The sequence below is a fragment of the Hippopotamus amphibius genome, chromosome 2 (assembly GCF_030028045.1).
Source record: "Hippopotamus amphibius kiboko isolate mHipAmp2 chromosome 2, mHipAmp2.hap2, whole genome shotgun sequence".
Lineage (NCBI taxonomy): Eukaryota > Metazoa > Chordata > Mammalia > Artiodactyla > Hippopotamidae > Hippopotamus > Hippopotamus amphibius.
This window is the reverse complement of record NC_080187.1, coordinates 86,969,550-86,991,384: the sequence shown is the minus strand read 5'-3', so window position 1 is coordinate 86,991,384 and position 21,835 is coordinate 86,969,550. Positions and strand designations below refer to the sequence as shown.

Below are 21,835 nucleotides of genomic sequence, written 5' to 3'. Positions count from 1 at the left end.
AAAACAAATTTACTGTAGTCAAGAAATGAAGATACCCTGACCTTATAAAAATACTCAACACTGGGGCTTCCTAGGTGGCACAGTGGTTAAGAATCCGCCTGCCAATGCAGAGGTCACGGGTTCAATCCCAGCTCCAGGAAGATCCCACATGCCGCGGAGCAACTAAGCCCGTGTGCCAAAAAAAAAAAAAAAAAGAAATACTCAACACCTATGAGCAAGTCAGAATCCATGAGGAAATTTGCAAGTAATAAGACATCCCCTGCGCCTACTGGCTGTCATCTTGGCAACACCACTCACTCTGTAAGTCATAGTTTCCTCACCTGCAAAATAAGGGTTCTTTGCCTGCACCATTTGAGGAAATACAAAAATAAATGGTAAGTAATCACATCCCAACAGAAAAGCTGTAATGTGTGCAATTTACACAGAATCAAACTTCTTAGAAGTTATAGAAATAACTGCTTTAATTCTGGATTATACATATCAAGTCCAAATATTCTGAAAGAACGATCTCCCTCTTTCATAATTACATCCAAACTATTTAAGACACTAGATGCGCTTCTGGGATATATTTATGTCCAAAATGGCTTGGTCAGTGATAATTCTGCTACTTTCCTGAACTCCAATTAAAATGTAGATTCTTAAATAAAAGAGATCCTGTCAACTGTAAGAAGGATGCAAACTCTCAAAATTCTGGAGATATATTAGTATTGATAAAATTCAGTGACCTCTAGATCCTTTATACAAAACTAAAAGTAAAGATTCAATCCTAAAAATATTTTCCCCTTCTGATCAAGTAACACAAGTGAAAACTGTAGAAGCCCCTAATAGTTATGAGCAGCTCAAATTCCAGGTAACACTATTTTTAACAGTACAGTCTTCGGAACTTCTTTACAGCGTAGTCGGTAAAAGACACAACACTGAATCCAATGCCTGGGTTTCAAACCCATTGTCTGCTATTTGTCACAGAAGTCAGGGCAAATATGTTGAATCACTCTGATTCTTGGTTTTCCTAATTTGTAAAATGAGAAGACCAGAACCTACCTTCTAGGGCCAATGGGAAGATAAAATGAGACAGTGTGTATTTCCGCCACAGAACTCAGATGTAAATATCAAGGCAATGCAATCCCGCCTATGAGTAGCAAATTCTCTCTTACACCACGTTACTGCGATTTTCTAGTAACAGTCAGCTCTGCTTGGGCCCCAGCGCTGACATATTTTACTCTAATCTTTGTTTATAGAAGGAGTAAATAATCCAAACAAAGAACATTCCAGTAAGCAGTGCTGATGGTTACATGATAAGGCAGGGCCTGGCACCAACACCAGGACTGGTGATCTATTAAGGTGAAAACACATAACTTTGATAATGAAGCTGTCTCCTGATTTATAGAAGCTACGTTGTCTTAACTCCTAGGATTCAGAGCCAACCAAGATCCAGAGAAAACCGCGCTTGGAGGGGAGGGGAGGTGAATGTACAGCCAGGATTTAAAGAGAGAAGATTTTAAGCTTGAAACACTAAAGCTGTTCTGAAAGAAAACAGTGTTCCAAGTTCAGAGAAAACTTTTAAAAAGAGGATCAAAAAGGTACTAAGTCTCATATCAGAAACAATTACATTATAGGAAAAAACCCAAAAAACACAAAAACCCAAACTTACATACTTCCCTCCCTTAAATTCACCCCTTAATCACAGCCAAGAACTTCAATGAGGTAACTTGAATTTCATTTCAGCATTCATAACAGTATTAACACCCCAAGCAGAACAAACTGGTCTCTTAAGCTGTGAGGCCATGGTCTCATTTTAGCACGTTTGTAGGATGGTCACAGGTACACAAAGCCTCATTAACCACACTGACAACCTCTTGCAAAAATTCTGGAGTACTGCAACCTGAAACACCTCCCCAAATAAACAGTATAGCTGTAGCTTTCTGGTAGCTCTTTTCACTTTTACTCCAAAGACTTAGTAAGAAGTGGACTCTGAAAAGCCAGTTGAATAACACTGGCTAAGATACTGGTCCATGAAAGCTTTTAAAAACCTATCACAAACTTTTCCCATTAAAACTTGGAATGAAAACTGCAGAAAAGTTTTTACCTTTTTAATGGTCAAGTGTAGATTTAAAAAAAAAATTCATACTGAATTTCACAAACTTCTCATATGGAGAACAAGTTTTTGGAAAAGTCACAAAAATGCTTACGTGAGGGTAAACAGAGGCCACCCACGAGGCCCTGGATGGGACCTCAAAAGACCTTCAGGAGGACAGTCATCATTAATCGGGAAAGGTCCTGGACAGAACTAGCTTCTCTGCTGTGACTTTTCTTAATCTCACACTCAAGCCAAACTAACTACCTGTTGAAGTTTCCTATGTATAGTCTCATCAATTTATGTCCCTGTGCCGTCTGGCAAGTTGAAATCCTACTTATCCTTGCTGGACTGAATATAAAAAAGTAAAATCCTCTCTAAAGCCCTCTCAACTTTCTGGGATGGAAAAAACCTTTTCCTCTTTTAAGTACTTCCATGGCACTTTTTATCCAGACATCCCATACTGTATTAGTATTTTCCACCTAGCACTGCTGTTTATGGCAATATCTCATCTTTCCTTCTAGTCTACAGGCCTCTTGAGGGTAGGGCATATGTTTCCTTCTTCTATGCTTCCTGTTGGACAACTTGTTCATAGTAGACACACGATGAACATTTACTGGGTGTATAAATGGACCTTAACCTCCCGAAGCATTAGTGTAACTCCAAAGACAATGTGAGGACGACCTTCCTATTTGCTCAAAGAGGCTGAATTAATGAGAACTTTCCAAAGCAGTCACACTTGTACAATAATGCATGCCAATGCTTCATTATGACAACATTTCCACTACCAGTGAGAATGCAAATACCATTTTTTCAGTCATTGAGGATTGATTATGTATTAGGCATTTTCCTAGGCACAGAAGAGATCAACATGAGGAAGAAATAGTTTCTCCACTGCTGAGGAATTTAAAGTCTAGTGAAAAAGATAAAACGTAAGACAGGTAGCACCAGTAAATAATGTTTAATTACTCCAACAAAAGTCTGCACTGCTTCTCTGACCACAGTTCAGCACATCAACAAATTCTAAAATTTAGCTGTAAAACCTAACCTTACTTTTCTTTCTGCTCATTCTATCCCTACCATTTCTGATGAAAGACATCTTGGACTTGATCATTAAGGACATTTTTCAACACATCATTCAACTCAAATAGGTTTTAGTAGGTAGAACTCGTGCCACATACTTGGGCAACTATAAACTAAATCACCGACATTTTGCAATTAATAACACAAAGCAAAAGAAAGACATAGTTCTTATATTTCTCACCACAAACACTCAGTCCAAAACAACACAATTCTTGTAGATTCTCTCACTAGAAGTCTTTCAAGCCACTATCCATTGTGTTTTATTTCTGCTATGTATGTGTTGGCCTGGATTACTGAATTCCTCCAACTTCTTCACAACTAAATTTACTGAACACGTTTTTATCAGAATAATTGTCCTGCCATGAAATGTGCATCATATCATTCTACAGCTCAAAACTCTTTATTGGTTCTTTGCTGCCCAGGGGCCCAAACACAAACTCTTCACACACGATACTCACTCCCTTTCAACAAAGCCTTTTCTCAACCATCAGCTTTTCTTCCATCCAGGATATTCTGCATGCTGGCTCATGAAAGGAGTCTACTTCTCCGATCCACATATGCTTTGCACACCTTAAATCTCACCCAGGATGCTCACTTCACCTTCGCCTATCAACCCCTATTAGCACCTTTACTAATTAGCTCGAACAAGTCATACCTCACCTGGGAAGCCATCTTCCAAAGGAAGCCACCTGGCCCTAGTATCTTTTGTTATAAGTCACCTATGCACTTAAGTCCTCAGGTTCTAACATATGAACTTCTACTTACTGGTGTGCAAACTTCAGAAAATGTACTACAACCATTTCACCCAGGGATGCTGCTCTACAGACCTTGAGGACAGAAAACACATCAATGCCTCTAATCTTCAGTAGGAAGGGCCTTGCATGCACAGTCACTCAATGAATTCCACTGACAACACTGATAGGAGACATGTTTGGAACTCACACCACCTCACCAAGTTTTCTAAAATGGAACAACAGACTCCTTTATGAATACCATCCGTGTAACAGCAAACCAGGGTGATACAGCAAAAGGAACAGAATTAGACTCAATTTAAAATGAGAATAAGTCAGTTACTAAGTTGGGTAAAGAGGGCTTCTGTAGGCTGCTGGAGATCTTCTGGGTTCCGTACTAAAGGATGAGGTTCCAAAATCTATCAAATTTCTATTCAGGAAAGCAGGAAAACTGTTATCTGGCCAAAGAAAGTAGCATTACTGGCTCTTTAAAAAGAGCCACCAAAGCTCAAAGTTCTATTAATATCACTTAACAACTAAAGAAGAAATATGAAGAAGTCTTCTGCACATTTCTGAAACACAGAGGTGAACTGGCTAAGTATTTAACTTGTAACATTCAGCTGGCACTTTCCTTACAGTCCGGGTTTTGGGTTCTGAATTTAGGGAGAATGTGAGGATGCAATATTTTTGAATATTCAAGTCTGAATATTCAAAAGCCTGAATTTTCGGGCTTTAAGCGGGTGAGACCATTTTTCCCTCTAACAAATGGCTCCAAAGACCTGTTTGTCCCTCAGATGTTGGAGAAATTGTTCAGGAACAATTCATTCCTGCAAGGCTATGAGTCACCACACACTGCCAAGGTCAGAGAGACCTCTGCTAACCAAAGCAGTGCTGGCCACACGCTCTGGCTGTCTTAGAGAAGCTGGCCTCAGTGCCCACGTTTGTTTTGTTTTTTAATCCATAAGGCATCAATCATCTTTACAGAAGAGAAAACGTCCAACTTCCTCATTGGGTGGAGAGCATCCTGCTAGGCCTTCATCCTGGTTTCTTTTCTGCCAAACCGGTGATTTTTCTAGAGGTGCACAACTGCTTCTAAAATGCAAGTCTCCTACTTGGTTATGAAAGGAAAGCAGGGAGATCCACTTAACACCACTGTGTGATGAAATTAGGAAATAAAAAGGCAGGAAGCACAGCTATTGGATATTGGAACAGCTTTTCCCAGAGGTATCTGACCTCCTTTCATATGCTCTCTCCTTTCACTCACTCTTAAGTTCTGTGTATCATGCCATGACGTCAGAGACATTCACTGCATCCCAACAGAGCTACATATTTTGTATATGTTTGCACCAGCTCTTCAAATACAAGGTCGAACACTTGGTTAATTTTTTCCCCCTAGGTTGGAAATCAATAGGTGTTTAAGTCTTCACAGATTTTTGAATCATTTCCTCCTCTTCAAACTATGCACATTACAGGCTGGGGAAGTGTGGGGAGGAAATTCCAGGGGAATAAATTGGCCTACATATGTTATCAAGTTTTAGCAATGGGTGATGGATGAAATCTTCAGGTGATTCATTGCCGGAGGTGGTGTTTGGTGCTCAAATGACAGAATTGCAAATTTCACTGAGCTAGTCAGCTTCGCTTGGTCCTCCGTTTGGGTAGTGGTTGTGGATTTCACATGGGCAAAAATGACATTTCCTTCCAGCTGGCCCCAAGTGCGAAGGTCTCATTAAAAGACTTTTTCAGACATGTACCTGGGGGCTGTCAGGAAACACCCATTTGTTCCACTGAAAGCAGAGAAGGAGAGCAAAACTAGAAGCTAACAGCACCTGGGCTTTTATTTAATGTAACCGTTTTCTCAGAAATGCTAATGGACATCACTAAATTTCATCTAACTCTAGCAGCAGAAAAATCAGGTCTACTGGCAGCTTAAGTAAACAAAGGTATTTCTTCCCACATGATACAAGTAATATTATTTCACTGAACCAAGCACAAGGGAACCACACTCCAGAATTTGTATTCCTGTGTGTCTATGCCAGCCAAGAACCCAATAAAACAGGCATTTAAAATTCTATTAGCAGTGCTCTCTGTAAAAATCTTTGTTGTGATGATATTTATGATACTAATGCAAATATTCACAACAGAATCAAAGATTAACATGGGACCTACTTTTATTTCTGCTTATATCAGTCAATCTGTTGACCTACCTACACACGTGCATATACACACAGACTTCATTTTTTGAAGAAAATTTGACAAACGTTATCCTCCTCAATACTGAGACATTTTCTGCTTCCTTGAAGTGGTGGGAAAATGAAATAGTTGAAAGTTTTCTTGTTCGTCAAATTGCTATTGTAACTACATTCTCTCAAATAGAAGAACTGAGCACTTTTTAAAACAATGCTACTTCAACATGTAAATAAAAGTCATAGCAATTTAAAAAGTTGTTACTGAGGACACTAAAGGGGACACTAAAATATCTTCAGTGATCTCCAGCCAAAAACTCAGTCAAACTAAAAAAGCTCCTTTTTCTGCCTCCACTGCAAAACCTGACACAGAGCAGTTGTGAAGACTACTAAAGGTCAAGAAACAGTGACACAGAACCTGGGCAACCGTGTAATTAAATAAACAACTGATTGAACTAACCTGCATGATGACAAAGGCACATCAAATAAAACTACTTTGTTGTCCTACTTTATACATTTAGCTACAATGTTAATACATGGACAACTACATAGTTTAAATACACTATAAAACTTTGATGTTTTGAGTGTTTCTATAAAAAAACTATTAAGAATAGTTTTATAAATAAAACATTATATTATTTCTTTAATCAAAGAAAAAAATCATCCTAAACATTAGTTAGTGAGTATATAAGCCTAAGGAAGTATAACACTGGCAGGAGCCTAATTAATTTTCTGCCTATAAGGTAAAATTTTTAAAAACAAGTTGATTGAACAAATATGGTACTTATACAAATGAATGAGGTAGAATATTATCTGGTTATTATTTGCCCCTTAAAATTCTAGAATCTTATTAAAGGAAATAATTTTTACGAAGAAGGTCTGAGACTTAAGAAAATGTTCCTAATAATCAAGAGATTTCTCAAGTCTGATGAAACAGAGAGAGGAAAGGAGGACCAGGAGGAAAACTAGAATCTTCTTCGGAAGATAATAGTTTTATTCCGAGTTGTACGAGATTCAGTGGCTGGTAAGGACAGTGTATTGAAGACTGAGAGGCAACCTGGAGGAGAGAAGGATTGGAGAGACTGTCAATGATTAGAGCTACAAGGAAAACACTAAGAACAAAGGCCTAAGGGTTTCCTCAGGAAAACTTCCTAAGGATGATCAAACTCAAGCAGCTCTAAATGGTAGGTTAGTATCGCATTTCACACAGGTGCCGGTACCATAAAAGGAGACAGGTTAGCCTCTGTGAAGGTCCAAAACTAACACTGCAAGAATATTATCAGCCAGATGAGCACGGGTTACCTATACACCGGGACATCTCTTTCCACTTTCTTCTGTAAGGTGATAGTAGGGCATCACAGTCTTCCAGTTAAAACCTGTACCACTGAATTCCTACTAATGTGTGAGTTCCATTTATACACTCTGGTTCCAGCCTTCATCAAAGTACCACCAGCTGATGACATGGGTCCGACCTGATCACTCTAGAGTTGTCAGTTTTCAAGGGATAACCCCGGACCACACAGCCCGAGAACTACTAAATTCCAGACTAACTTTTACATTCCTTCTGTGCAAAGAATCTGTGTGCCTTCCACTGTTCAAGGAGAGCTGCCAAAGCACCCCCTGACCATGGTATGAACAGCTAAAAGTCAGCTGGGAGGATAAAAAAAGGAAGGAGGACATGGGGACGCAGAGCAGGAAGGGCCAACTGATCAGCGGAAGCCACAGCCTTACACACTTTCATCATCTGGTTTTCACCCAGCCCTGATAGATAATTGCTAAGATGATTCAAAAAAAGAAAAAAAAGATACTGGTAATCAAGGAGAGGTTCTTTAAAACAACTCTGTACCAGAAATCTATTATCTGTATGCCTCTTTGAAATCAAATTCATAAACTTCCTTCCCCCCCGCCCCCAGACGTTTTAACTTACAAATGTCACTGTCTTCCCACCAACAGGCAACCATGGTTTGTTTGGTGTTTAGTTGTTGTACCAACAACATTTTTTTTCCCTAAAGGATCTTAATTTCTATAGTCACAAGGCTCTCTTAGCAAGGGATGCATCTCCTGACACCTTTGGAAATTAAAAATAACACACTTTCACATTGAAAAAGATGTAGTTATCAATCAAACCCCTTCTTTCTTTACTGTTAGTGGCCATCACTGGAATAAAACATCACCTTGACATTAATAATTCCCAAATATTCAGCTCCAGACTCGTGGCATTGATTCCAAACTCCGGGAGCATATTCTGGGTTTTGAATCTAGCAAAACTGCCTGGCAGTGACCCTGACCCAGAAGGGAACAAGAGGCAGGAAAGCAAACTCTCTTCCAAGCACTGCTATCAGAACTGTTGGCTATTTGCAGAATTCTTATGTCAACAAGACCAGTAAACAAGTGTTAATATTGCAAGTGGAGGCAACATCCAGAAGGAATTCAATGTAGTTAGCTGCGTGGAGCAGAGCATGGAGATCCGAGAGGGAATTGTGTCAGCTCCTGGAAGCCAGCAGTCAGTGGCTGACAGCAGTGAAACGGAGCAGCTTCAAAGCTGACTGGGCTGTGACCTGAACACTGCACATGCCTGTGCCCAGCGAGAGAGGATCAATGACTGTGTTTGCTGGGCTCTAGTCATCCCCCTGGCTAATGAAAGCTGGGCTGAAAGGCATGCTACGGGGTCCCTGGGCAGCTTGCAGCCTGGCATTAGCAGAGTTTGTTATATAGTTGGGCTGGTGAGTGCACCAGACACCAAAGCCTCCCTCACCCCCACCGCCTTCCCTCTTCCAGCCCACCAACTCCCCTCTGGCTGTCTGTTTAGTGTCACTCAGTTGGGATGGATCCTGTTAAAGATCTGACGCTTAGTGAGGACTCGGAGGTGTCTGGAACGCCTGCCTCTAATCATAAACACCACAGCTGGCAACGATGTGGTCGAAAAAAAAAATCACCTTGATCCAGTACACATTCTCTTTGATGTTTCTGCAGCGAGTTCACTGCCCAGAGAAAAAGGTACGAGGTTTTCTTTTTTTTAAACTCTGAAAAAAAAATCAAGCTTGACATTCTCAAATCATAACCATATGACTTTCAATTCTATGCTTTAAAAAATTTCATATATATATATATATCTCATCACATTTTGTTCTAAGAAACTCAGAGAAGAGGCATCTGACAATGATAACATGAAACAGGTTTGGGAGATAATGGCAGTTTGAGAGGAAAACACTTCCAAAAGGGAAAAAAAAAGTCAGACTGCCACAACCAAAAAAGGAAGAAGCCTTCTGCCAAAGATTGCAAACTACGGTGACCTTAAGTAAGAGACTGTAGCTGATTCAAGGGAAAATGAAAACTTTTCAAAGACAACACGGCTTGTGCTGCGCCACTGTTTATAAGTGCCTTGTGCCCTCTTGCCTTTCGGGTGGCCTGGTAAACACACTGCCTCACTGTGCTTCCAGCCCCAGGCCGCAGGGTTCTAATGAATATTCAGGCACATTAACATGCATTTTCTTTGTGTGTGTGTGTTTTTTTATTCCTTCCAAGACAGGGCTGGTATGGGCAATGTCCTTGTGATGCCATGTCAGGTATCTGTTCTGTGAGGTGCCTTTGCAAATCAAATGCTAAGATTCCTTGCAGATTATGGGGAACTTAAAAAAAAAAAAACACACCTAAATACACTCAGTAATCCTGTTTTCTAAAGAAATAAGTCTAACATGGTTAACAATTATGTAGGTCTCAAGATAACCCACGAGTCTTCTCATTTAAACTGAGATAAACATTTCTTATTTATCATCAATGTCTATATTATACAGCTACATCCCCAGAACACCCCAGGATACAGGGTGAGGCGTCAAAGATTCTTTATTTATACCAAGCAGCCAGTTCTCTCTGGTATATACAGTCCTCCTATACAAAGACACACGAAACAAGCTCGGTCCATAAGGGTGCTGCTTTTGCTTTTTCACTGTTTAATCCAAAGTAATTCGAAAAATCTCATATTAAGATTTTGGAATCTTACCTTAACAAGAAAATTGAGAAAGTAAAAAGATGTCTTGGCCCAGATGGTTTTAAAATGCTACATTCGTCGGGTGAGAAGCATCTTTTATACTTATTCCAAATGTAGTGAGATAATCAGGTGATTCTAACTCTAAAAGGGATAAATGATAATTAGGTGTTTTTGGTTTCTCAGATTCTGAGGGAAAAAGCAAAACTGCTTTAAACCGGTCAGTTGCACTGTGACACCACCGATGTTTAAGAAATCCCTCTATAAATGGCACCCAGGAATGCAGTGGCAACACATGCAGTAACGATATCCAGACGAAGCCAGAAAGTTTGGACACTGCTGTGTTGTTCTACACTGAGGTTTTGCAGACTAACAACATTCCCCCGTAATGATGGTGGTGTCTTTAGATTGTGATAAGATTCAAATTTATTGAGGGTTATTTACTGTTGTGTATAAGGATCTGTGTGTCAAGCAGTGAAGCAGTGGGTTGGGGGAGGGCAACTTGGCTGGGCTCACAGCTGAGAAACCTCAGGAGTTTGCATACCCCTATAAGGTAATTTCTTTCCTTTTTTTTTTTTTTTTAACATAGGCAAGGCAATTAAATGCTAGTCAATCTTAGCAAAATGAAAGGCAGGGATGTGCTAGTATACACTGAAATACTGGCATTTACTGCAATATTTGCATTACTGTATTAAAACTTTTTGTAATATATTAAGTATGGCTGCCAGAAATTTTAGTCCAGTTCTAATCACGAGTTTGTATTTTACATTGTATTCCTTGGCAGAAAGAAAGAGAGAAAGAAGGAGGGAAAAATCCTATATGCTGGAATTTACAGTGACAAATTAATTTTAGTGACACCAAAAAAAAAAAAAAAAAAAAGACTTAGATAAATGGACACACCTGACCTGATGTCCTGTGCTGGAAAGCAGACTTCATTTTATTTTTATTTGTAGTAGTATGAAGTTCAATAGTTTACTTCCTTCCTCCAAAGCTCAGAGGAGACAAAAAAATTATGTCATTTAGCTCATTTTTGAAAGAAAGTCAGTCTGGGGTGTTTATATAAACAAAGTAAAGTATAGGCTTGATGTTATCATATAAATTTTGATATCAACAAACAACAGACTCGTACAGTTCTGTTTTCTAAGCTGATGATGTACAAGATAACTGCGTAATTCTCAACCACAGCTGAGATTTGTAGACCAGCCCCAAATGGCACAAATATCTGATGCCAGGGTTTCTACCAAATCCTTTTAAAAGCTGGCTGGTCTGGAGAGAACACTAAAAAAAAAAAACCCTGGGTAATAAGGAATTACTTCTTGAGAGTGAAATTTGGGGAGGAGGAGCAAGAAAAGAGGATATTCATCGTCTACTATACATACTTTCACATAACTTGAATTCTTTATAAAAATATTATTAAAAAAACTAACATTTAAAATAGGAAACATACCTTTTACACATAAAGGCAATGCCCCCACTTTACTACTATTCATTTTATTCTCTTATAATCTCTGTTATATGAGATTTGACATAAAAAGGAACAGAAGTCGTATTTCGATAAAACCAGAAAACATCTCTATCATATAGTTTAATGGCAACACACAGATGCGTGACCAACATATCCTTATGCTGAGAAGAGAAGACTGCTTGCCAGAATTGTCAGATTAATCTTAAAGAGACACAAGCAAGAGTTTTGCCCCAATTTCTTTTTTTTCATTTTATTTATTTATTTATTTTTGAGGTACACCAAGTTCAATCATCTGTATTTATACACATATCCCCATATTCCCTCCCTCCCTCGACTCCCCCCCACCCTCCCCATCCCCAATTTCTTTTAAAGAGGGATGAATGGTCCCTTTTGCTGGCCCCCTTCTTAGGGGACATTAAAATGTAGCAGAGAGTAGAGTCTAGGGTCTGTTTGTCTCTCAGAGGTGTAACCTTCATTTGCATAATAAATCCCAGTGCATTATGCAACCAACAAAGGGGAGGACAGGAATCAGGGGGGTGATTCTGTGGTACAGCCCTGGATGAAGGGATCTAGGGCAAGCAACAAGGACTCTGGAGACGCCAATCTAAAGTCTCAAAAGGTAGGAACTCATTTTTTCTAGCAGATTTGTGGAGCTTTTGCCACAAATCACGGCAGATTTAGAAGGCAACTTCTTAGGATGTAGGCATTCAAAGAAGAGAGGTGTTTCTTTGCACAACAGGCAACATTACGTCTGGGAGAGTTTCTTGCTCTGTAGTGGCTAAGGAGCTCTAAAGGAAGTGGCTAGACTCGAGAGGCAGCACATTCTAGTTACAGCTGGGGTGCTGCTCAGCAAGTAAACACGAACAGGACAGATCAGAAGGCCAGTCAAGGCTGCCACGGCTCTTAGCAAGGATGACAACCGCAGCTGCCAGGTGTGGAGTTCTTACTGTGTGTCAGGCACTCTCTCTACTATCATCTCCATGCTTTTTGTTTGTTTGTTTGTTTTGTCAACCCTGTAAGGTAGACACTATCATCAATATTTTACAGAAGAGAAAAGTGAGGTTCATCAAGGTTAAGTAATTTGCTCACATTCATACATCTGGTAAGAGACAGAATTGGGCTCTGACACACCGTATGCAAGATTGTGCCTAGTGTCCCCCCAGGTGGAACGAAAGGACCCTCTCATCACAAGAAGAGGACAGATGACCTCTTCTGTCAGTAGACATTGTTCGCAGGGGCTGATGCTACAAAACCCCTGGGACCAAAATCCAAGGACCAAATCAAATTATCTTCAAGAATCCTCCCTGAGGATATCTAAAGAACATCTACAGGATGAAGTCCGTTCCTTTCCTCTCTGGTTAAATACGCTCATGCATATGAGTTCCAGGAGGCCCACGAGGAAGCATTTTCCCATGCTTGAAATCCTGGTGGGACCTTGAGCCATGAGCATAACAATCATCCTGGACTATTCGACACCACCCCAAAAATACCACCTCGGGAAGGCACCTGGACTCTTCCAGACTGAAGTATTCCTGACATAAGCATCCCTAAAAACGAAACACAGAAGGTCTGTGCTCTATGGTATGAATGATTTTAAGGGAAGATGAGAGAAACAAGGAAAGAAATCTTGAAAAAAAATGAAGCTGAAGATTTTAAAAACAAAGCATTACGTATAAATAAAATTGAGCAAGAAAAGGTATAAGTTCAATCTGAACTGAGAGCAAGAGATTCCCATTCGTCTGGAATATCATATGTAGCTGGGTGTAAAGGCATTTCTCACTATCCATCTTGTTCCTGTGTTTGGACAATCACAGTTCAGGATGCAAGAGTTTTGGAAGGCAAGAAATATGACATTATCTGAATAGCACATAAGACAGTGTAGACAAAGGGAGATTCCTTTCAACCAAACAGACCAATCTAAATAATTTATCTGAACTTACATCGTCCCTGAGCACAGATGGCTGAGGTTTGCATACTGAGGAATAACACTGTTTTGTGACTCTAGATACCACCGTGCATGCATATACTACAGGCGTATGTTGCATCACTACAGGTTCCTTACATCAGGCTGCTTAAATGACTTTATAGCTAAGAAGTCCTGTACTCAGTATGGCACAAGCATGGGTAAGAAAATAGCAAAGAAAAACAGAGGTCCACAGCAATTTCAAAGAATTTTCTCCAAGAACACATGAATTGGGACTCTCTCCAGACATACTAATATTAGCATTTGCCCCAGCCTCTATCCAATCTAGTCAGTCTAGTGGGTTTACTTCATTCTCAAGGTGCCTGTGGGGCCCATCAGCACACCAAGCAGTGAGATGCAAAGGGAACTCCCCAGGCAGGAGAACCCTTAAAAACAAAGTGTCACATGAACAAGGTTTAGACTTCCTGTTGGGAAAGACATGGCCAGGCTTCCCTGGGGGTTTTCTAGAAAACTCAGGATACGATATAAATGGCCAACGTATTTGGAAGAGATTTTACCAAAAGCTGCTTTCTGAAATAAGAGACAAAAGTAGTGGAATCTCCATCTCTCTCCAACTCACTGGTCCTTCCCTGAATCTCTTGGCAACCAAATCAAAACCTCGAGTCAAATTTCCACCAAGAAATGAGGGATTTGACTAAGTAGGAAGAGAGAATTAGTTGATAATTCTGCACTGTAAGCAGAAATTTCATGACCACTTCAGTGCTTTTTGAAAGTGTATTAACATGGCAGTATTTTCTTATTTACTTGCAATAGGTAACTGTAATCATTAGAGTAGAAAATATTATGATTTCTGCATGTATATGCATTTCTTCTAATATTATACAAAAAGGGCAATGTACTTTTTTAAGGGAGGAGACCAGAATTAGAAACTCAACAACTATTCTTTTTGTGTGTGCCCTTGCTTTTTTAAACATGTATTTTGTTCTTCCTCTAGAGAGTCTTTTTAATATGGAATTCCTTAAAAGTGACACTTCTTACCAATAGTAGATGTCAATGTTAAAACTCCCTATCATGTTAAACTGGTTTTTGAGTTTTCTGATCTTACCTTAAATGGGGTGAGGAAGGGACAAAGAGGGTATGAGCAAACATTTTAAAACCATGGCGAGCAATCCATGTGATGGCTACAACTGCTTTTAAATACTCATATTTTAGGCCTGTCTGTGACAATGCTTCTTGGAAAAAATTAAAAAGTTCCCTCCCTCCAATAACATGCTCAACGTCCTCTTTTGCCAGAGGCATTCACTCATTATATAAATCAAACAAGCACACGGCACTAGACAAAAAGTGACTAGCAGTGCCTGGCGCACTCCTCTGCTCGAGCTAAGATGATGTGGGTGCATTGCATGCAGATGTCAGGTATTTTAATAAAGAGCTCCATTGTGCAGGCCCCCACTACTCCTCCATAGCTCCCAGCACTCCCCGAAAAGGGGGGGCAGGGGGAGAGGGGAAGAGCGACAGCCATTCCAGCTGGAGCTGGAACCTCGTCTGAGTCAGGAAAACCACAGCTCATAAGCAAAGAGGAAGCATAATGTTCTACAAGGACAAAACATTAGCAGAAATGTCACTCAGCCCCGGTTCCACATGTTGGCTGCCACGGCCTCTTCCTCCTAGCATGCCCGATTGATATAAATTCCATCTGCTCAGCAGCCAAGTGACAGAGAAGAAATACCGGCATCTGGTCTCCATTGCTGTCGGGTTTTTGTTCCATGTTAGACCTTAGCTAGAAACACATGAAGAGATGAAGGTGCTGGCAAACGACTAAAAGGCTGAACTGGCATAAAGGAGACTTTCTGATGCTTTTCACACTTCTCTCTGGGTTTTTTACTTGGAGGGGGAAGGGTGTGACAGAGACTTGATAAACTAAACAGTGGGAGCCAACAGGCCTGAAGGTCATTTCATGTTTTTTAGGGTGGGGGATTTAAAAAAAAAAAAAGAGTTTTAATTTTAGAAATTATAAAGCACAGCACTCATTCCCCTTTCTGTCCATTAACGCAATAGAAGGTAACCAAGTTGCATAAGAATGTGTTCAGCTAATATTTTTTTTCCTTTCTCTTAAACATCCACTGGTTTGGACCCACTCCACAGGCACTTTATATTCTCCCGAGGAGCAGCTGAAAAATGCCAAAACTCGAAACCACCAACTCTCTTTTAACTCTCAGCTGCCCAGAAAGGTATAAAGTCACTACCAAGCTTAAAACCACAGGGGAAATAAAAGCGAGTCTAAACCCCAATATGAAGGCTGACAGCTCCAAGAATTCACTCCCACCTCACTCTGAGATCATCATTTATTCATTTACTTGATCCGAACACTGAGAAACGTAAAAAAGAAACACGGAAACAGAGGTGGTAAGAGAGAACACAGGTATCCATTTCTCTTTTTTTTCAGTGTCTATTATTTGCATGCTTGCAAAGCGATAACAGTGAGAGCGGCTCCATCCACAAGTCTGACACGGAAAGGGTTATTATTATTTTTTTTTAAGATTCAGATCAGGTCATTAAAGTTGCTCTGGAAAGCAACTGTGAGAATGAATCCTGCTAAATCCTCCTCAAAATATGACATAAAAATGTATCATCTGTTGAGCAAAAGAAAAGAGATTAAAAGGATCTCTTAACAACTGTACTATTTGAAAATTCTGACTTGAACTTCACCTAAAAACCAGAAGGCAAAAAAAAAAAAGACAGCCAGAAAACACTGCTCTATGAAATTGTGCTGTGAATTAAGCTGCTTTTTCAACTTCCTCCTTTTCTATTTATCACCTGGTGAGCACTTGAAGTGAGAACACCATGCACGGTAGGAGAAGTGAGTCATGATGACAAAAACATTAAATAAGACGACAAGGAAGCCAGTAGGAACAGAGCTGATGACACCCTCAAGGCGATCAGTCCTGATGGCTACGGGTGCTAATGACTCAGGAAATCGCGATGCAGTAGAGAGTACAATCTACGGCCCAACACCCAGAAGGAGAAGCAGATTTACCAGAAACCTCAAGAGCCTTCAACTTCATGGCCCTCATCTGATCAGGCTCTTAGGATTTCAGGGAGCTGCAGAAAGTCCTAGGTGGAGAGGGAAGGCCAGGTTGTAACCAAGAAGGACTTCTATGTACACATTTCTTAATTCCCTAAGATGTTAGAAGAAGGCCTGAATCTTCGTGACTACAGTAATTTTCTTTTTTTGGGGTTGATTTCTTATTCTACATACACATTAACTAATGCACCTAAAAATTATTAAAAGTTATTAAGTTAACAGATTTGCTAATTGGGACTCTGCTGTTTGTGTATGTAAAAATCCTTTGGGAATATTTTTTACATACTTCCAATAATCAAATGTCATTAAAATAACACCCACTGGGTGAAAAAAAATAGATCACTCCTAAACAACATACTTTCACTGCCTCGAGAAACAAAAATCCCGGCTGAAACACTGTATTCAATAAGACTGAAATTCCTTGTATACAGATAAAACAGAATAATACTAGGAGATAACATGAACGGTTCATTCGAATTTCTTGAAGACTGTAAGATCTTTCTAAGCCTGATTTAAGAGTCAGAAGCCAATCAAAGGTGAATAAACCCACTTGAAACTTAAAAAAAGAAAAAAACTCCAAGGCAAAAACAAACATATATAAAAGAGATACCCAACAAGGACCTATTTGATAGCACAGGGAACTATACTCAGTATTTTGTAATAACCTATAAGGGGAAAGAATCTGAAAGAAATAGATATATATGTATGTATAAGCGAATCACTTTGCTGAACACCTGAAACTAACATTATAAATCAACTATACTTTAATAAATAAATACATAAATAAATAAAATAAAAAGAAACCCAGACTAAGGAAACAAAAAACAGATGAATCTGTTCTCAAAGCAGAAATAGACACACAGACATAGAGAGCAAACGTATGGACACCAAGGAGAGAAGGGGGGTGGGATGAATTGGGAGATTGGGATTGACAGATATACACTAATGTGTATAAAATAGATAACTAATGAGAACCTGCTGTACAGCACAGGGAACTCTACTCAATGCTCTGTGGTGGCCTAAATGGACAGGAAATCCAAAAAAGAGGGGATATATGTATACATACAGCTGATTCACTCTGCTGTACAGCAGAAAGTAACACAATCCTGTAAAGCAACTATACCCCAATAAAAAATTTTTTAAATAGTAAGAAAAAAAAATTTTTATATTGTCAAATCATACAAAAAAAAAAAACCACAAAAGCCAAAACAAAGTAAAGAGCTAAAGATCAACTAAGAACAAATATTTATAACATAGACTACAGGCTAATTTCCTTAAGATGTTTCAAAAAGGGTTAAGAATAAATATGAAAAAAGATTTATGAGATTAGAAATGTATGAAGAACCTGAAAAGACATTTTGGAAAAGTGGAAACGGAAATGTCTGACAACCATAAAAAGAGTAAACCTTACTCATCATTAAGAGGAATGCAAATTAAAGCAATGCACTACCATGTATCCCCTATCAACTACCAGAATGTCAAGGATCAAAAAATCTGTTTCAACACCTAGTCTATCAGTGCACGAGGGAATAGACCCATAAATTATGATATATCCGCACAATGCAGCTGTTCAGAAAGAGTGAGGTAGTTCTTCATGCGTTGATATGAAATTGTTTACAAGATGTATTATCGAGTGAAAACGAAAGTGTGGAATAATGTGCTGATTGTATCCTCCCTCACCATTTTTATTAAACAAACAGAAGGATATGTGTGCTTTATATGCAAAGACTATTTCCAGAACTACTCCATATCAAAGACTTACTTTCAACTATATAGTCCTTTGCATAATATTTTTTTACTATAGGCATCTATTTCTTTCTAAAATGTTATTACTTTTAAAATGTATTTTCCATATAGCAGAATCAAGGGTCTATCATTCTTGAACTTATAACTAAATACCTTTTTATTTATCTTAGTATTTTCTGTCACTCTGCCTGCCAGACAGTATAAGCTTGTACAGGCATAGTTATCCTTGCCCTTATCAAAGTAAATTAAAAGAGTTAATTTTGGGTTGTTGTTTGTTTCCTGACCTCCTTGAAAATTTAAGATTCTTACTCTTTCTGGTCTTTTCAGATTGCTGTTGCATTTAATTATAAATAAACAAATACATACATAAATAAATAACATGTATATATGGGGTATATGTGTGTATTTCTATACCCAAATTATATAAATGCATATATACAGTACTGGGTATTAGGAATTTGATCATTTTCTATTTCATTACACTTCGTGAGATAAGAACAGCAAAGATCATTGGTAGAGTGAATCCATTTCTAAACGATAAGCTAACTGACATAACTCCTAATTGATTTACTTCTTTGGAGGATTTCTTTTAAAATCATAGTCTGTGTTCATGAACACTGCGATTACTTCCCAGATACAGTTTAATGCTATTTTTGCCTTGTGATACCTTATTCTCTGCCACTTTCTAAGCCGTGTCGGAAGAAATCCTGTACTGCCAAGACATATTCTCAAAGAAACGTATGACATCAGTCACTCACTAAAAAGGCAATAAGCAATCAAAATGTGCTCCTGTCTGTACCATGGGGTACTAGCACAGTGTACACCTATAATCTACTGCTTGAACTCCCCCTTGATATGACTATGATATGTCAGTGGGAAGTGAGTTCATAAAAAATAAACTCTCTTTCATTCTCTCAACATTAATTTATTGAGGTTCTATGATGTACTCAGCATGCGGATATAGCAAACAACACTAAGAACCATCCAGCAAAGAACTTACAATCTAGTAGCAGAAACAGACAACTGAAGAGGCAATTACTGTAGAGCAAATAAAACTGCCACGTGGGCACCTGAGCTGGTACCGCCAAACACGGAATACGGAGAAAAGGAGCGATTTCCTGGAAAAGTGATGGCTAAGTTGAGACCTACAGGCAGGTAGGAATTAGCCTGGAGAGCTGTTGGAAGCAGCCCATTTCAGGCAGAGACAGTTAAGGCACGTGAACACATGTCGAAATGAAGGAACCACAATACCGTCAAAGGATTTAAGGGGCAGTTCCCATCCTCTGAATTACAGCTACTGACCTCTCATTCTTAAGCTTCAGATACAGGCAGAATGCCACACCTGATGGGTCCACTAACCAGATCGAGTACGTCAACCTCAAGCCTGCAAACACCAGATGATGACAGATGATGCCACAAGAGTTACATGTACATGTAGCATCAAAGAGACAGAAGTGTTGCATTTGCTGCTGGTCACTTTCACCACCCATGGCTCACTGCCCCATCTACACCGTGGCCCTGCTGCGGGGTCTAAGTGGGAGGTCCTATCATCTCTGGCCCCAAACACAATGCCACCTCTCTCAAATTGTATGAGGTGTGTGGCTGCGTGCCTGTGAAGCCCCAAAACACAGCTTCCCTGAAGTCGAGGGACATGTAGTAGTACGGCTGCTGGGGTGACTGAATAGCTAAAGGAACCTACATAAGCTTCAACGGCAGGCCAGAGCACCACTCCTCCGTGAAAGACCACTGATGGGTCGAATCACCAGGGAGCTGCCGAAGAGTTATTAATGGTGACAGGTACACTACCTGGGAGACAGGTTGAGAAGGGAAAAAGATCATTTATAAGCGAATAGTTAACAGCTGTACCTACTGCTAAGCATTACATGGATGCCACAAACTGTAGAACTCAAATCCTGGGTTATTCAAGCACGAACAACTGCCTATCACCCAAATGCAACGCATCGCTACAAATTAAGGTGGGAGAGATGAGACTGTGCAATGCTGCCTCGCCTTAGGAAGGCACTGTCATCCCAGAACTCAGATAAGATGTGGAGAAAGGCGGAGATAACATGAGGTGAATTATGGTTCTTAATAATAATGATGAATTTGCAAGAACAGCTTTCTAATTTTTCCTGAGGGCTTTAACAATAGAACAGATGTGAAACGCATCTTGTATTTTCGAGAGTAAACTGGAGTTGGGAATGTGGAGAGATTGAAGAGTCATCTTGCAACAGTAAAACTAGAAAAGAAAAAAATCAACCTCAATGAGAAAAAGAAATTACAGGTTTGGTTTAAAAAATTACATTATTGGACTAATTATTACTGGAGATAATTTCTACTTTATTTTCTATATGAGTAAACATAACATCTGCCGCTTTGATATGAACTAATATTAATGCTACTCTATCATGACTCTGGACCATAAACTAAATACATACGTACTATGGAAAATATATCATGTATTAATAGCAAGAAAATCAACAGTGGAAGTTATTCTTCCCAATTCAATATTCTGAAAAGCCTGGAAACTCAATATATATTGAGTTGAAAATCTGTAAGAATAAATAACTCAACAAATTTTTATATTTTCCTTTTTATAGGATTTGAAATTCCTATGACCACATGTATTTTTCTACCACTATGACACCAGAGCTGTCAAGAGAAGGAAAAGAGAAAAATAAAGAGAAAAAAGTGATAGTCAGGAATTAGTCTCCTTTTAGAAAACATACAATATATGAAGTCATATATTGTTAATGGAGTATATGTTACTATGAGCTTTTGGAGAACACATTAGGACATACTCAGAAAATAACTATAATAAATGCAACTACTCTTACCTTCTCTCCATGTTAACTGTTAAGTGAAAAAAGCGAGAAATATAATGCTCAAACTGTATGCTATGATTTGTGTAAAAAAAGAAAAAATAATATTTATATGCACAATTATAGACTATCTCTGCAAGGTATACAAATACAAGAAACTAATAAAAGGGGTTGCATCTGAGCTGAATGGCAGGAGTACCTATGTGTATATATTACCTAGTCAAAATGTAATTTTTTATAAATACCTACCTACTGACCTAAAAATTCTATTGCCAAATACTTATTCTACAAAAACTCAAACAATCGCAATGATGTTTGTTATAAGGATATTCCCTAAAACAATGTTTGTAAAGTCAAAACACTGGAAACAACCCCAGGATCATAAATAAAGGATTATTTAAATAAATTATGGTGTATCTACACAATGGAAAAATTGTATGGAGGCTGAAAAGAATGGGTAGGATCTATAAATACCAACAAGGAAAGAGGCCTGTATTAGTTTCCAAAAGCTGCTGTAACAAACTGCCACAACCTTAATGGCTTAAAACAGTAAAAAAATTTATTTTCCCACATCTCTGGAGGCCAAAAGTTGAAAATCAAGAGGCTGGCAGGGCTGCGCTCCCCTCAGAGGCTCTGGGAAAAAAATCTGTTCCATGCTGACCTTCTACCTTCTGGTGGCTGCCGGCCATCCTTGGCTTATAGGCACATCACTCCAGCCCCTGCCTCCATCCTGACAT

General features: G+C 39.1%; 1 protein-coding gene across 11 annotated transcripts in view; it reads right to left on the bottom strand.

The window, feature by feature from the left end:
• The window catches only part of BNC2 (basonuclin zinc finger protein 2), a 402,347-nt gene that overhangs the window by 73,768 nt on the left and 306,744 nt on the right, over window positions 1-21,835 (bottom strand). The gene's annotated exons all lie outside the window — the stretch shown is intronic.